This window comes from Epinephelus lanceolatus, chromosome 3 (genome assembly GCF_041903045.1).
Source record: "Epinephelus lanceolatus isolate andai-2023 chromosome 3, ASM4190304v1, whole genome shotgun sequence".
In the NCBI taxonomy this organism is placed as follows: Eukaryota; Metazoa; Chordata; class Actinopteri; order Perciformes; family Serranidae; genus Epinephelus; species Epinephelus lanceolatus.
In genome coordinates, this window is record NC_135736.1 from 251,953 (window position 1) to 268,571 (window position 16,619).

A 16,619-nucleotide genomic window follows, 5' to 3' on the forward strand; every position below is an offset into this window, starting at 1 on the left:
TGAAGTCGATAGGACGAAATCCCTAGGAGGAGTTTGTTCAAATGTAAGTTGTGGAAATCGCCGTAACAAAAAAATTCAAAACAAAATGGCTGACTTACTGTTGGGATTTCACCATGACATTAAGAGACTTTTTTGTGCGTCTCGGTATGATACATGTGTGTACCAAATTTCGTTTGCCTACGACAAACTAACCCCAATGGGGAGGGTATTTTGAAAATTTGTAGGGGGCGCTATTTTGGCATTTCGCACCGACCATGTGCAACCGCCCAAAAATATCGAATTTCGGATGTGGCCGGACAAATATGGAGAGTTAGAAGCATTTTCAAATTTGGGAAAGGGCCGAAATTGGGACACGAAATGTCGCAAGAATAACAATAATAATAATAAACAGCACGATTTCAATAGGGTCCTTGGACGACTTCGTCGTCGCTCGGGCCCTAATAATAAGAATAATAATAAACAGCACGATTACAATAGGGTCCTACAGATGACTTCGTCGTCGCTCGGACCCTAATAAATGCAGCAAAAACAATAGGGCTCGGTCCCTAATAATAATAATTAAAGCTGCGAGCAGCATTGTCAGGACCTCGGCTTCACGCTTTTTCGGCTTCCAGCTCACGTAGAGATTTTGAATTATTTGTGAGAGGCAAAATGTTGATAAAACAAGCTATGTCAATATAACGCAAGGTCATTTTTGGCAATGAACCCATGACCTGGGAGTAGAACTTTGATGGCTTCTGAAAACCAAACTACTGATGAGGACATCAATCAATCAATCAATCAATCAATCAATCAATACTCACAGGGCTTTACAGCATACAACATCCCTCTGTCCTCAGGACCCAATGAGACAGAAGGGGAGACAGTGAGAGATGCAGGACAGACGGTAATGACAGTAGCTTACAACAACATTAACCCTCTGCGGTCCAGAACCGCGCCGGCACGTCAAAATCACGTGGCCGATTTGAGACTACGTAGCAGCAACACGCAGCCTCGCTGAGTCTCTGTTTCATTTTGTGTGGAAAGTGCAAACTTCAAAATTTGTACCACTTTTTAAATCATCTTGATAGGCCATATAAAACCGGATTTATGATAAATAATAAACGCTATGATTTTCCTGAATACTGTTGTCACGTTTGATCCGCGTTTGATGCAGGAAGAAACAGTAAAAATGGGCCGTTCGGCCTGACGAAAGTGCTGAAGGCAACAGCAAAAAAAACAAAAAGACACCCCTTTCCTATTGGTTGAAAAATGCACCACTTCAACCAATCACAAAATTGTATGGCAACACACATCATTTGTTGCTGGGGAAGAGGGGGAAGTTGTGGGAGTGATGGCAGCGAGAGAGACAGCGATCGCGATCACAGATAGAGTTGGGATTTGTGACGTTTAGTGTGTTTGGAGTGTATACTTAGTGTGTGGTGTAGTGTGTTTTGGAAGAGGAGAGAGGAAAATGAGCCTCCGATGACCGCACTGAGCGGTACTCGGAGGTCCGCACAGAGGAGCGGACGGTGTGGCAGGGCATGCCCACCAGGTCCGGATCTCCGTTTGCTCAGGCAGCAGAGCCACACAGTGTGTGTCACTCCTCCTGTTGTCCTACTGTTGTGTCCCCCTCCTGTAGTGAGTTGTGGTGGACAGGAACTGTTTTTCAGAGTGGCACAAATAATTTGTGTAAAATCACGTAGGAGAAAAGCAAGCACTCTCAAAATAAATCCCCTAGAAAGGTGCATGGCCAAAAACAGCGACAAACACAGACATTTTGACAGAAAGTCTTCTTCTATGAAAAAGACTTTCTGTCAAAATGTCTGTGTTTCTGGTACTGCCACCCAAGTTGGTTTATTAAATTTACCAAAAGGACATTTGTGAGTGCTGGCATTTTTCCCTTTGACAAATAATTTGTGTGACATCTGATTGTTTTGTAAATAGTTGTTCAAAAAACGCCTGAGGCATTGCTTGCATTTTAATGTAAATAGTTATATATAACGTTGTTGTTTGCTAAATTAGGACATATGTTTTTGAAGTTTACAATTTCTATTTTTATTCTAAGTTACACAAATGGTTCGTTAGACATGTTTGTGGTTTTCACAGTAAAAAAATATAACTTTTTCCTACTCGGATTTTATGTTTTTTATGTGATTTTAGGTCCAGTGTGTTAATACAGTATGTCAAAATGAAAAAATAACTGTAAAGTCACAGAGGTGAGGTTGTGCTGAAAAGAATGATACCAAACAAGGCAAGGTAAACAGTTTTTTAAGGTGAAATTTAAAGGTAAAATGAAAACTAGTCAAAAACAGCCAATTACCCCCTAGACCCCATTTAATGAAAGTAATAATATTATAATTATAATTCTGGCTATTGTGGTACAGTATGTTGAATTAATATCTGATAGTATACATATGTGACAATAATCATATGTGTATAATAACAGTAGAAGTATCACACACATGCACGCACACACACACACACACACACACACACACACACACACACACAGAGTCAGCCAGACTGCATGTACTTAGGTGACAGCACAGGCACTTCAAGATGAGTTGACTAATGACTAATGATAACAGAATTAGCAGGAGGCATTTGACACCACAGCAGCAGCACAACCTCACACGTCACGCTGTCCAGGCACCACTGTGATAGAAGTTAACCCGAGAGACTGTGGAGCACAAAGGCTCTGGAGAAGAGGCCGAGTTACTGACATCCAGTACGGCCGAGTTAGTGACATGCATTAACAGGACACAATAGAGAGGGAGAGAGAGAGAGAGAGAGAGAGAGAGAGAGAGAGAGAGAGAGAGAGAGAGAGAGAGAGAGAGGGACAGAGGGGAGGAGGGAGAGAAGGGAGGGAGAGAGGGAGATAAGGGAGGGAGAGAGAGAGGAGAGAGGGGGAGGGAGAGAGAGGGGAGAGATAGAGAGAGAAATAGAGGGAGATGGGGGGGGGGTGGGCAGGGAGTGGAGTGTGTGTTTGTCTGTGTGTGCCATACTTCTACTGTTATTATACACATATGATTATTGTCACATATGTATACTTTCAGATATTAAAGGAGCTATATGTAAGAAATCTAAAGCAAATAGTCGTAAAATCATCCTAATATGTCACAGAGACTAAGGAATAATGTTCAGATAACATACTGATCTCACCGACAACCAGAATATTTGCATCTAAAAAATTTTTTTGCAGTCTGCAAATCATGTTTATGTTTTGAATTTGTGTTTTGGCCTGTTGCACCACTCACCGCCGTCTACCAGTCACACAGTCAGTAGAGTCTCAGCATCAGTTACAGTTACGACTGAACTACAGCAGCACGGCAAGCAGCATTAGCAGTGTCCCCAGTACATTTGGCCACATTCTTACATACAGCACCTTTAATATATACTTTCCACATGTTGTACCACAATAGACAGAATCATAATTATAACCTTATTGCTTTCATTAATGTTGTTGTAACACACACACACACACACACACACTTGTGTTTGTCAAAGTGAAGCTTTTGTTATGCTAATTAAGGACTGCAATTGGCTGACAGACAGACAGAGTGAGAGCAGAATGGGTTGAAAATGTCTCGAACTAGTCCTTCCAGTTCCCAAACCGTGGGTCCGATCTTCAATCTGAAAGCATCACCAGATAGATAAACTTGTTCTGAACGCAGACATATAAAGCTTTTATGTCCGTGGACTCAAAAATGTGACCTTAGTCACAAGTTTACGATGTGTTGGCCCTCATCTTTTCTTACAGAGATCATCATGAGGAGTTGTGTCCTGCACCTTAGAACACTTCTCAAATCCAAACCGTTCCAGTAATGACAAAGTCTTTCACAAGTAATGTTCACCAGGGGTAGAGCTGTAATGTGTGCAAGTTTGAAGCAGTTATGATAAATGGTGTAGGAGCAAATATTATTTGAGAGACAGAATTTGTGAAAAACATCATCTTACATTGAAAGGGCATTACCGCACTTCCTGTTGGACTTAGGTCAGTAGTTACAGCGCGTGATTTGTAGGTCTTGATGAGACGAACGAGACAGTGTTGGTTTGGTCTTCCTACAGGATTCCTAGCATTTGCACCGGGCATTTTAGTGTGTCTAGGTAGCACAAAAAATCGTCAGGAGGTTTTGTAAGACATCACCTGGAAGATGCCATAAAATCCAAACCATTCCAGTAATGAAAAAGTTATACAGAATATTTGATAAGGACGCATTGATCGGTAATGTGTGCGAGTTTGAAGCCGATACGATAAACGGTGTAGGAGGATTAGATTTTTTAAGGAATTTTGAAAAAGAGCATTTTTGAGCGAAATCTTACTTTGAAAGGGAAATAGCTCACTTCCTGTTGGGTTTAGGTCAGGGATGCGAGTGCGTGATTTGTAGTCCTTGATGAGACGAACAAGACAGTTTTGGTTTGATCTTTCTAGGTCATTCCTACAAGCCACAGCGGCCATTTCAGTGTGCCTAGACTGCTTGGTGTTGCTAGAGAGGCCATTTTGGCACTTTTCGGATTAATTTTTTCATTATCTAAAATTTTTCACCAGTCCTGACATGCGTGCCAATTTTGGAACAAGAGGAACTTCATCCTTCGGCCGAGGTCCCTAATTAGATGTAAAACATTCAGTTCAATTCAATTCAATTCAAAACACTTTATTTGTCCTCGAGGGGCAATTAAAAGGCACATAGAGCATGTCATAATACCACTGATTTAGAGTTTTTTTCCTGTGTGTGGATGATTAAAAAAATTGGTTTTATGAGTAAAATGACATTGCAGACAACGGCCACATGGATAATAACCAGAAGGAATGTCACTCAGAAAATGTGAAGGTGATTGGGGGGGGATCCGCCCTCACCAGCAAATTATGTAGATTAGGAGGTCTTTTGTGTACCACACGAGGGGGATTGGAAAAACAATTCTTCAAGACAGGGTCCGTTTCCACAATATACCAGTGTTTTTCAATGTCTCTGGATACTGGTGAATATTGAATTGCACATATAGTCACACTGTCTGTTCTTTTAGGCCTGGAGGTGTGAAGACATTCATTTTGTGACATATTAGAGAAACGAGACGAAGCGTTGTGGATCCAGTTCTCCTTGTAGCATCTTTGTCTGAATCGTTTTTCAAGTTCTTTTGTTTGTGTTTGAAAGTCCTCATCGGAGCTGCAGACCCGTCTGATGCGATTGAATTGAGACAGTGGAATGTTCTTTTTAAGGAAAGCAGGGTGATAAGAATCCCCATGTAATAAAGAGTTTCTGTCAGTGGGTTTTCGATCGAGGTCCGTTTTGAGACTATTATTTTCCTTGAGAATCGTCTCTGGGCCTGTCCATATAAAAAAATACATCGTCCAAATACCTCTTCCAATGTGAGATGTATTTGAGGTAGGGATTCTGCTGTGGATTGAGGATCAGTTCTTGTTCAAAGAAGCCCAAATACAAGGAGGCGAAGCTAGGAGACATCTTGGACCCCTTGCAACTCCCGAGACCTGGAAGAAAAAATCATTACCATAAAGAAAACAGTTAGCGGTAAGTATTTCCTGAAAAAGGTCCAGTATACATTGCGTTGTAGGAGTGCAATCACATCTGTTGTCCAGAAACAACTTAGTAGCCAGGAGACCCTCATCAAATGGCACATTGGAGTACACTGACTGATCTGATGTCTGCATGAAGATTCAGTGAGGAGGATAAGTTCAACTTTCTGCACATAACCAACTTTCAGGTTGCAGTGACAGTTGTTGTGTTTAATAATTTCTTCTATAAAGTTATTTTCTGTTAATGCTCAAGGTTTGAGAGACATTACTAAATGAAAGGCGATATTTCTTTATGCAAAAAACTTTGATGCAAACTTTTGTTTAATCCAGGAAACACATTCTGTTGTTGAACATTATAACTTTTGGAAATCGCAGTGGGGAGAGGACTTGTGGATGTCGCATGGAAATCAGCACTCAGCAGGAACTCTAACTCTTAAAAACAAATTCAGTGGGAAGATCATCTTCACTCAAGCTGATCTGTATGGACTTTACATACTTATGGTTCCTTCCTACAATAACCAGTTCTTTCTGATTGGTAATGTAATGTATGGCTATAACAATGCTAAGGAAAACAAGGTCTTGTTTGAAACTTATAATATTGATTCTCTTTTAGAAAGATTTTCTGATATGAAAATTGTTTTAGGAGGAGACTTTAATGTTATTGTAAATGATGAAGTTGATAGATGGCCAAGTAGACATAAAGAAAACTTTCTTATGATTGATTTTATGGATGAGAGAGGTCTAATTGATATATGGAGAGTCAGCAATCCTAACTCTAAAGAATTTACATGGAAAAACAAGTCTGGCTCTTTACAGTCAAGAATTGATATGTGGTTAATCTCTGACTCTTTATCCTACTCAGACCGTAAAGCTGAAATAATTCTGACACCTTCAACAGATCATAAAGCCATTTTACTAACTCTAAACTTGTCATCAAATAGAATACATGAAAGGACTCCTGCTTACTGGAAGCTAAATAATTCACTATTATTTAATGAATCTCTCAGTTTGCTCATTAAAGATAAGATATCTGAATATCTGATAATGGCAGAAAATGAAAAGACTTTTGGAAAATATTGGGAGCTTCTAAAGTTTGAGCTAAGAAAACGTTTAATGGAAACAGGTGCAAAGTTAAAAAAAAAAAAAAGATAAGGAAAAAGAGGAAAATGACTTGATTGCTGAAATAATATCTTTATCTTCAATGCTGCCTGAAAATACGTCTGAGATTCAAAGAGCACACCTACAAACACTGCAACTGAAGCTAGATCAGTTATATTTCAGCAAAGCCAAAGGAGCGTTTATATACTCAAAGGCCAAGTGGCTTGAAGAAGGGGAACAGAACTCCAGTTATTTCTTCAAATTAGAGAAACAAAGGCAAATTAAAAAATGACAAAAAAAAGACTCTCTCTAAATGGCACAGTTATTGACAGTCCAAAAGAGATTGCTCAAATTTGTGAAAATTATTACAAAAAATTATACAAATCCAACCTGTCAACAGTTGAAATGGAAGATTTTTTCAATTCCATAGGTAAAGTTAGGTCAATTGCAGATACTGATAAAACAGTGTGCGATATCCCAATCACTATTCTAGAAGTTAAGGATGCTATGAAAAAGCTGAAATTAAACAAATCCCCTGGAATAGATGGGCTGACTTCTGAATTTTACAAATTGTTTTCAACAGAGCTTGCACCCTTTCTCCTTAATGTTTTAATTGAGTATAAACAATGAAGAACTCCCTCCCTCATTATGCCAAGGTTTTATTACTCTAATCCCAAAGCCCCAAAAAGATGTTTTATTTTTAGATAATTGGCGTCCAATTTCATTGCTTAACAATGATTACAAAATTTTAGCTAAATGTCTAGCTAATAAATTAAAGAAAGTCCTAAATGACATCATTGGTGAATCACAGTATGGCTTTATGTCTGGTAGATACATAATCTATAAGACTCATCCTTGATATCTTAGACTATTAAGACTTAATAACAGATAATAGCTCCATTCTCTTTCTTGATTTTCGCAAGGCCTTTGATTCTATAGAGCATCAATTTATGTTTAAAACTCTTATTTATTCTATTTATTCTGGGAAAAGTTCAATTAAGTTATCACATGGAACTACAAAGAGATTTAGAATAGAACGGGGGATCCGTCAGGGGTGTCCCGTCTTATTTATTTTTTACTTCCTATGCAAATTTTAGCCTATTACATTAAAAACAGTAGTTTAAAAGGTATTTTGACAGCAGGAAAGATCATCTCTCTGAGTCAGCTAGTGGATGATACAACTCTGTTTTTGCAGGATAGATATCAAATTAATACTGCAGTTAAACTTAGAGATAAGTTCTCAGCAGTTTCTGGTCTCAAACTTAACTTATCCAAATGCAAGCTGCTTCCTATCAAGGCCTGCAATTATGCAGAAATCTCAGGAATTCCTGTAAAATCTAAAGTTAAGTACCTTGGAGTTACTATTATTAAAGATCAAATTTCAAGAATAAAAGAAAATTTTTGTCTACTCATCTTTATACTACAGAAGAGATTTAATTTATGGACTCAGAGAGACTTAACTAAAACTGGTCGAGTTTTACTCTCCAAACCTGAAGGCCTGTCTAGACTTGTCTATGCTAGCTCAGCCCTCATGTCTCAAAAGATATCTGTACAAAAACTGACAAGAACTCATCTCATTAGGAAAAATGTAATGATTAACAAGCTCAGTAAGGGTGGATTTAATGTTTTAGATTTCCATACCCTGCACTCTACTTTCAAAATTAAGTGGATAAAAAGGTATCTAACACATCTTAATCCATTTATGGATGTCCCGATCCGATATTTGGATCGGTATTGGCCGCCGATATTGGCAAAAAACGTGCATCGGCATCGGATCGGACTGCATGGAAAAATGCCGATCCAAGAACTCCGATCCAGTTTTTCACAGAATCCGATCCAGGTTTTCCGAGCAGCCCAGCGCTCCGCGATTCAAGCAGTCCATTCCAGTGATCCGCTCCTGCTCTTACTGTCAATCCACCAGGCCAGCATGCAGATGGCAGACACACAGAGGGTAGGAAGAGTAGCGGTCAATTTAGTTAACTGACTATTTGTTTTCTGCTCTGGTTTTTTGAGAGTGATATTTTTATTTGGTTTACACTCTTACTGTTTAACTAAAGAGCACTGATGGCATTGTTTTGGGCACAATTAGTGAAACTAGAGCCATGGATGGCTTGTTTAAACAGTTGTACAATATTGTGTGTGGTTTTTTGTCCCCTCTGTTGGTCCCAGGAAACAGCAGCACCAGGCTTGCACTGACACTACTAAAATAACTGAAAAGGAAAGGCTGCATTGTTTGTTAAATGTCAACAATGTCTTGTGGTGTTAATCTATTTTTTTATTTTTTAGGGGGCCAAAGCACAAGTGTGTGGAGTCTTGCTGCTGTTTTCAATATTATACATTTTAAAGATTTCTTTGTTGATTTATTTTCTATTTATTAAGGGGCCAAAGCAAACCAGCTATATTTTCTATTTAATGTTAATGTTCAAGTTTAAAGTTTGTTTATTTAACCCTGTTAACAATGAACAGATCAGTTTCTCATACCAGCTGTTGTGGATCATTCTACCTAACCTGATTAAGTAGTTGTTCTTGTTAGAGTAATATCGCTTGAGCAAACCTTTTCTAACATGACTGACAACAAAATAAGTGAATATGTATAATACGTGCTTGGATCTGACCGGTATCGGCCAAAACTCAAGGCTGTAATATCGGTATCGGATCAGAAATGGAAAAAAAAATTTTGTATTAAGGTGTAATTATAATATAGAAAAACTCCCTGCAAAACTGTCTAACTTTCACAAACAGTTACTCTTATGCTGGTCTTTGGTATACAAACTCCCAAATATTACATTTTGAATAACCAGGATATACTGTATGTTTCAAGCACAAATCCTTATTTTTTTAAGAAATGGGTTGATAATGGTATACTGTCAATTATTTAAAGGAATACACCGACGATTTCGGAGTTATGCCCCTTCTCCACCTTCTTACGGAGGTGGAATCATTTTGCTACACAGAATGGGATTCGGTACTACCATCATTGGGGAGGCTAGAGATATATCATCATCATCATCATCATCATCATCATCATCAGGAGGAAAACCGCAGAGTGCATCACAAGGAGTGAAAACTTTGCAGTGATCACCCCAGGCCCCAGGCCTGCAGGAGCTGATGGACAGCTTTCAGTCAAGTGAATAATATTGCTTTATGATTGTCAGTGTCGTATCACTGTTTGCTTTTACCGAGTGACCTAGCGTACCTGTCTCAGAGCCAGCTGCAGCTGTTGCTCACCGGTGTATCCCTCCGCACAGGTGTTACGGCCTTGAGCCGTTGATATTGTTTCTCTCCTCTGCTGTGTGTTTGCTGTATCCTACTGTGTTGCAGCGGAGCATCTCCAGCGGGCGTGTCCTTCCAGTCGCTGAGTGGATTCCCCAGCGGCTGATTGGTGCGGCGGGTTGGTAAGGGGCTCCGCCAATCAGAGAGCGACAGCGCCGGGAAAGAATATAAAAGGCCGGTGTGCCCTGCAGTCGCTGGCAGACACCTTAGGAGATCGATTTGTGTGTTTCAGTCTTTCTGTGTAGAGTGAGCTCTTGATTTGTGTGTTACCCAGATTTGGGCCAGAGGTAAGTTCCAATATTGATTTTGGTCACCTGCACTCACTGGATTTTTTCACATTGTTTAGCAACACCAGGTTTAGGGGTGCTGATCATTTGTATTTCTTCTTTCAACACACACTAGAGCAGTTAGTTAAGTTTTTGTTTTAGAATTACTTGATTTGTTGTCGTTCACTATTCACGTTAGTCATTAGACAGTTAGCTCCATTTTATTTTAAGGAGTCCTCTTTTTGTTATATTTGTTTATTGATTTGACAGCACCTGGCGCCCCTTTTCTGTTGGTTTTGTTATTAATATCCACTTGTCTAAAAATAAATACCACTTTAATTTGCAATCCTTCCATCGGGTTGTGTGTGTTATTTCCCTTTTCCCTCAACAAGCTGGGTTCGTAACAGCAGGGCGTAAACACACTATAGTTCCGTGTATCAAACTTATTCTAAAATGACTAAAAAGGACTCTCGTTTTTCAAATTAATGTTTAAACATGTTTATTTTAAATGCATGTGTAGAAATGCCAGCTTTAGGGTTTCTGTAACCTTTATTTGTTCACTTTAACGAGTAGGCTACTGACCCCCTATAGACTTCAATTGTATTTGCTAAGCTAAGCCACAATGCTAACCACTGAGACCCAGCCACTGGACGTACAGACACAAAGATATTGATCACGTTGTCTCAATATGAAAATGATAGAGAAAGGGCATAACTCCCAAATCATTGGCGTATTCCTTTAACAAAGAAGGTAATATGCTTATTTATACTGAATTCTTATCAAAATTTAACATTCCTGTACTACCTAAAGAATACACTATTGCCTTTGATGCCATTCTATCAGGTATTAAATCTCTGTTGTCATCTTCAATCAAAATTATATTCAATTTACCTTACCAGAATTGTTTATAGGAAGCTCAGACCCTTTTTTGAGTGCTAAAACTACTAATACATGTATAAGAGAACTAATCCAGAGGGGAACAATAAGTAAACCTGCCTCTATTTTTATTTGGAATAATTTATATTTTGATACAGACTGGAAGAAAATGTGGTTACTACCCAAGAATTTCTGTCTCAAATAAGGTGCGAGAGGTATCTTGGAAAATACTGCACAAGTGTTAACCTGTTAATTCTGTTACTGTTAAATATATGCTTAATGTAGACCCTCTGTGCTCATTCTGTCACCATGCCAGCAAATTTGCAAAGCACCAGCAACCCCCCGAACGTGCATTCGTGAATTCACTCCCCCTCCGTTTGCGCGGTCACGCGGAGCTCCGCCATATTAAGGGCCGTCCCAAACCAATTATCACTGAATGCAAGTGGACTGCTCAGCCCTTAGATAGCGAGTGTGTATCAGTGCAGGCTTCTGATGAGCCCAGCAGGAAGCGCAACATCACAATGGAGGAAACAACATACTGTAAGAGTTCCATCTTTCTACTTTGTAAAATATTTTAGATCAAACACTCACATTTGTTTTCCTCACACTGACTTTACAGTCTCAAAGAAACTCACAGAATGTTTGGTGTCAAAAGATGAAAACCTACATGTCCATATACTTAAATAAACTATTTAAAACTATTCCTCATCCCATTCTCATGATTTTTAAAAAATATATAATTATGTGTTCACAGGAACAGAAGAAAAACCAAAGCAGTTAATCAATCTACGAATAAAAAATGAGTCTCTTTACAAAAAAGAGGAACGCTGCAAAGCAGGGATGGGAGTAAGATTGCCCAGATTAATTAATAAAGTTCATTTGTGAATATGTGAACTGTGTCTAGAAAATATGAACAAGTTAATTACTTTGATTACACTGCACTCTCTCTCTTATCTGACTTATTAAAGGTTTTTTTTTTTAAACTCATTTTAATTAATATTTAAATGTTTTTTTAAATAGCCTGTTGCTCTATTTTGCTTTCACAAAGCATCTGTCGGTATCCATGGTTACATCTGCTTCCTTCTTCTGGTAGAGTGGCGAGGGCGTCCCATGGTTTGGCTTCTCTTTCATACACTTCCCCGTAATCAGGAGTGCCCTCCACAGCTGCGAGTGTAACTTGATTTGGAGTGACACTCGGTAGTGAAATGGTAGTAGGTAGGGAGTGGTTTGGGAATGGGCCTTAGAGTCCTCGCATCCCTTGCAGAGATCCCAGGGGAGAGTGGGTAGCAGCACAACTCCACCTAATGCAGGCTGACGGCGCCCCAGATTCAAACATCCAAAAACACATAATTGAAACCACTGACCTGCCCTGACATAAAAAGTTGTTTGGAAAAGCGTCATTTGAACTCTGTTTTTAGCCCCATTGTAGCCTGCAGCTCTAACTGCCTGTCTGCCTGTCAGGACACTTTGATCACTACGGACAAGCAGAATGGAGATATTTAGTGGTTTCAATTATGTGTTTTTGGACGTTTGAATCTGCGGCGCCGTCAGCCTGCATTAGGTGGAGTTGTGCTGCTACCCCCTCTCCCCTGGGATCTCCGCAAGGGATGTGAGGACTCTAAAACTTCACCCTTCCCCCTTGGCATATGGGTGAGTGGCTGAATTTTCATTTTTGGGTGCACTATCACTTTAACAATTACATTGTAACAGTTTGAACATATGATACCTAACTAGTGGGGGCACCATTGCCGTAAAGGGAAAAATGACAGCCAGTTAAAGATATCAGTCTCATAAAATAGGCTAAACTATTAATTTGGAGTTTGATTAATAATTAAATTAATGACAACAACAAAAATTAACAGTAATGACTGAAGGATTTCGGAGTTCTTGACGCAGCAGAGGTTGGCTATTCATTCACTCTTGTGCAACATTTTGGGTGTAGCTCTGTTGAAAGCCTATTTGTTAATGAGTCTGTGTCAATGTGACGTGTGTTGCAAACAGTCTGGATTAGTGCAGAGATTGTTTAGTTGGGTGCAAGAATCTGTTTGTGAACACTATTAGCAAACTAAACACTTAGCTTTGGCAAAGCCAACTAATCAATGACCTTACTGCAACTATCACAACAATAACTCAATGACAGCATTACAACAAGTTAAACAGTCTTGCTAAGCCTGTAAAGGTGTGATAAGCTATGTCCAGTTGTTACGTTACCGATCCTTGAATGGATGGGAGAAAGAGTCACTTGGTGGTGTACTGCTTTGTTAGCCGGCAGAAGAAGGCTGGGAAGATGGTTCAAGGTGCAGTCTTTGTTGCGTCCTTCATTCCAAAGGTGAAACTCCGAGGAAGCTGGTCGCTCAGGGTTTAGCAGAGTTAGACGCTGGGTGCTAACTCACTTAGTTCCTTGTTGCTGGAAAGCTAGTTGCAAACCTTGTGTTTGCAAGACAGTCTATGATCAATTGCCCTCCCTTTAGTGGTTTGGGGCAAGGAGCAAGGGTCTGGGCCTCTGCTGTTTCAGGCCCAGCCTGAAAGAGGTGTCAGCTGTTCAATAGCTGGAGCAAGAGAAGGAGGCTTGAAAGGAGCAGGACTTAGCTTAGAGTTTGGTGACATCACAGAGGGGCATGTCACTGTAACAGTACTGTCCAATCAAGTTATGAGACTTGTGTCTCACTGAGGTGTGAGGTGAGACCTCCTGTGGAGATGGGTGTCACCTAGCTCTCTTTGTTTGAAGACAAAGAGCATGCAGAGGAAAAAGCCTTTAAATGTCCAGTGATGATTTTACCAAATGATAAATTATCTGTGGTCCTGTGAATCCTAACAAATATTATCAGAAAAGAAGAAAAAAAAAATTTAACTGAAATAAATCTATTTTCAAAATGCACATGAGAAAAAGTTTAAAATCTACAGAGGAAAATATACATTCAAAGTGAAGATTAAAGAAAAGGAGTATGAAATAATCCACTACCAATTTCATGGCCTCCTGATTATAGTGACAGTGACACTGTGATCTATGAATGTTTTCCCCCTATTTTTTCTTCTTTTCTTAATATATTCACAGCCTCGTTGTGTTGTAAAAACAGCTCTATTATTAAGGTTCCACATTGCTGCAGATGGCTGCACTAGTTAGATATCATATGTTCAAACTGTTACAATGTAATTATTAGGTATGTTAACTGAACATTGTTGAATGGCCTTATAAATAACTATAAATCTCACCATTGTGTTGGATGTTTTAAATTTACTATTGTCCTGCATTAGAATGAAACATATTTTTCACTTTAACTGGTCTCTAAATTATATTTGTGGTACTGAAAACATGGTAACAGCAGCTTGGGGGGATGACCAAAGTGTTCTATTATTATTATAGTATATTAAGCTATAAATGTACCAAATTTGGCACTTTTATCGCAAAAATGAACAATTTTTTAGCTATGCCGCCCAATTTATTAGTTTGTTAGCAGAATTACACAAAAACTGCCTGATCAATTTTCACAAAATTTGGTGGAGGGATGTAACACATGTCAACTTAGAATACATTAAATGTTGGTGTTGATCCAACTCAGGGGGCGTGTCCACGGCATTCACTTCCATTCATTTTTTGGATGAGGATTACGTGAAAACTGTTCGATTTTCACAAAACTTGGTGGAGGCATATAGCATGGTCCAACTTAGAAGCCATTACATTCTGGAGTGGATCCAATTAATGTCACGGGTCCATGGACAGGTAGGATTCAATTGCCTGCTTTGGCCACCAGGGGGCGAGTTTCTGATACCCCAATATCCAGATTTGTTTTAAATATAATTGTCAACACATCTGCCAAATTTTGTGCTTTTATCACAAAACTGAATAATTCTAGAAAAATATTGAGCTATGCTGCCCCGCTACTACAAATTATCTACACTTTACATGCAGAAAACCTGTATGTAATTGTATATATGAAAAGCATATATGCTGACATACTGCAGTAAGCATATTGTGTCATTTCCGGTGTTTCTGTGAGAACGTCTCTGTGGTGCTCTAGGGAATTCTACTAGCCTGCTTTCTGCTTTTCCTCACTTCAGTTGCTTAACATCTAATTCAAGTCTTAACCCACACTATTTCTTTTTAAGCACTCATGGCTCTCCTCCTTTTTACGACTTATTTGCTAATCTCTTAGCTGTTGTTTGCACGTTATTAGCCTTGTTAGCTACATTAGCTTAACAGTTAGCGATGGCTTCTCCTGCTCTTTCTTGCTCGGTGTGCCAGATGTTTAGTTATACCTCTGCCTCCTTTAGCGACAGTGGTAACTGTAACAAGTGTAGTTTATTTGCAGCATTGGAGGCAAGGCTTAGTGAATTAGAAGCGCAGCTCCGCACCATGGAAAATCACTGGGTAGCTGCGGTAGTTAGCCAGTCCCCCGTAGCCGGTGTGGAGCCACATAGCATAGCCTCTGCTAGTGGTCCCCCCCGGTAACCCCCGTGCAGCCTACCGTCTGGGAGAGACATAGCTCCAAGCCGAAGCCCATGGTTCACCACCAGCCTATTCATGTTTCGAACCGCTTTTCTCCACTCAGTGACACACCCGCTGAGGAGAAAACTCTGATCATTGGCAGCTCTATTCTGAGAAACGTGAAGTTAGCAACACCAGCGGCCATAGTCGAATGTATACCTGGGGCCAGAGCGGGCGACACTGAATCAAATTTAAAACTGCTGGCTAAGGCTAAACGTAAATTTAGTAAGATTGTTCTTCACATCAGCGGCAATGACACCCGGTTACGCCAATCAGAGGTCACTAAAATTAATGTTGCCTCGGTGTGCGAATATGCAAAAACTATGTCGGACTGCGTAGTTTTCTCTGGACCCCTCCCAAATCTGGCCACTGATGAAATGTTTAGCCGCATGTCATCATTTAATCGCTGGCTGTCCAGGTGGTGTCCAGCAAACAATGTGGGTTTCGCTAATCATTGGCAAACTTTCTGGGGAAAACCTGGTCTTATTAGGAGAGATGGCATTCATCCCACTTTGATTGGAGCTGCTCTCATATCTAGAAACCTGGCAAAGTTTCTTAGTAATTCAAAACCCTGACAACCCTGAGTTGAGACCAGGACTCAGAGTCGGAGTCCTACACACTTCTCTGAGCTTCTAGTGCAGTTACCCACCTATAGTTTTATACAAACCGTGTCTGTCCCCTGACAACCTAAATTATCTAAATCTGAAATTAAACAAAGAGGAGTTGTGCATAACAACCTCATAAAAATTAAAACCTCTTCTGTGACAGAAAGACAAAACAGGAGAATTAAATGTGGACTGTTAAATATCAGGTCTCTATCATCGAAAGCAGTGTTAGTAAATGAATTAATATCAGATAATCATATAGATCTACTCAGCCTCACTGAAACCTGGCTGTCAAGATGAATATGTTAGTCTAAATGAATCCACTCCTCCCAGTCATAGTAATACCCACATTCCTCGAGGCAGCGGCCGAGGAGGGGGAGTTGCAGCCATTTTTAACTCGTCTGTTAATCAGCCCTAAACCTAAACTAGATTATAATTCATTTGAAAGTCTTGTTCTTAGTCTTTTGCATCCGACCTGAAAAAGCCTCGCAGCCACTTCT

At 39.7% G+C, this 16,619-nt stretch overlaps 1 protein-coding gene and 1 pseudogene across 13 annotated transcripts in view; one reads left to right on the forward strand and one right to left on the reverse strand.

The window, feature by feature from the left end:
• Positions 1-16,619, reverse strand: part of sclt1 (sodium channel and clathrin linker 1) — a 164,408-nt gene that overhangs the window by 118,299 nt on the left and 29,490 nt on the right. For 3 of the 13 annotated variants that reach the window (XM_078163280.1, XM_078163282.1, XM_078163286.1), the window contains exon 3: positions 4,841-5,470. The exons of the other annotated variants lie outside the window; for them this stretch is intronic. The gene's annotated coding sequence lies outside the window, so the exon portion shown is untranslated. The remainder of the gene's footprint in view (positions 1-4,840; positions 5,471-16,619) is intronic. 13 annotated transcript variants of the gene reach the window in all.
• On the forward strand, positions 15,236-16,571 carry LOC144462564 (uncharacterized; annotated as a pseudogene).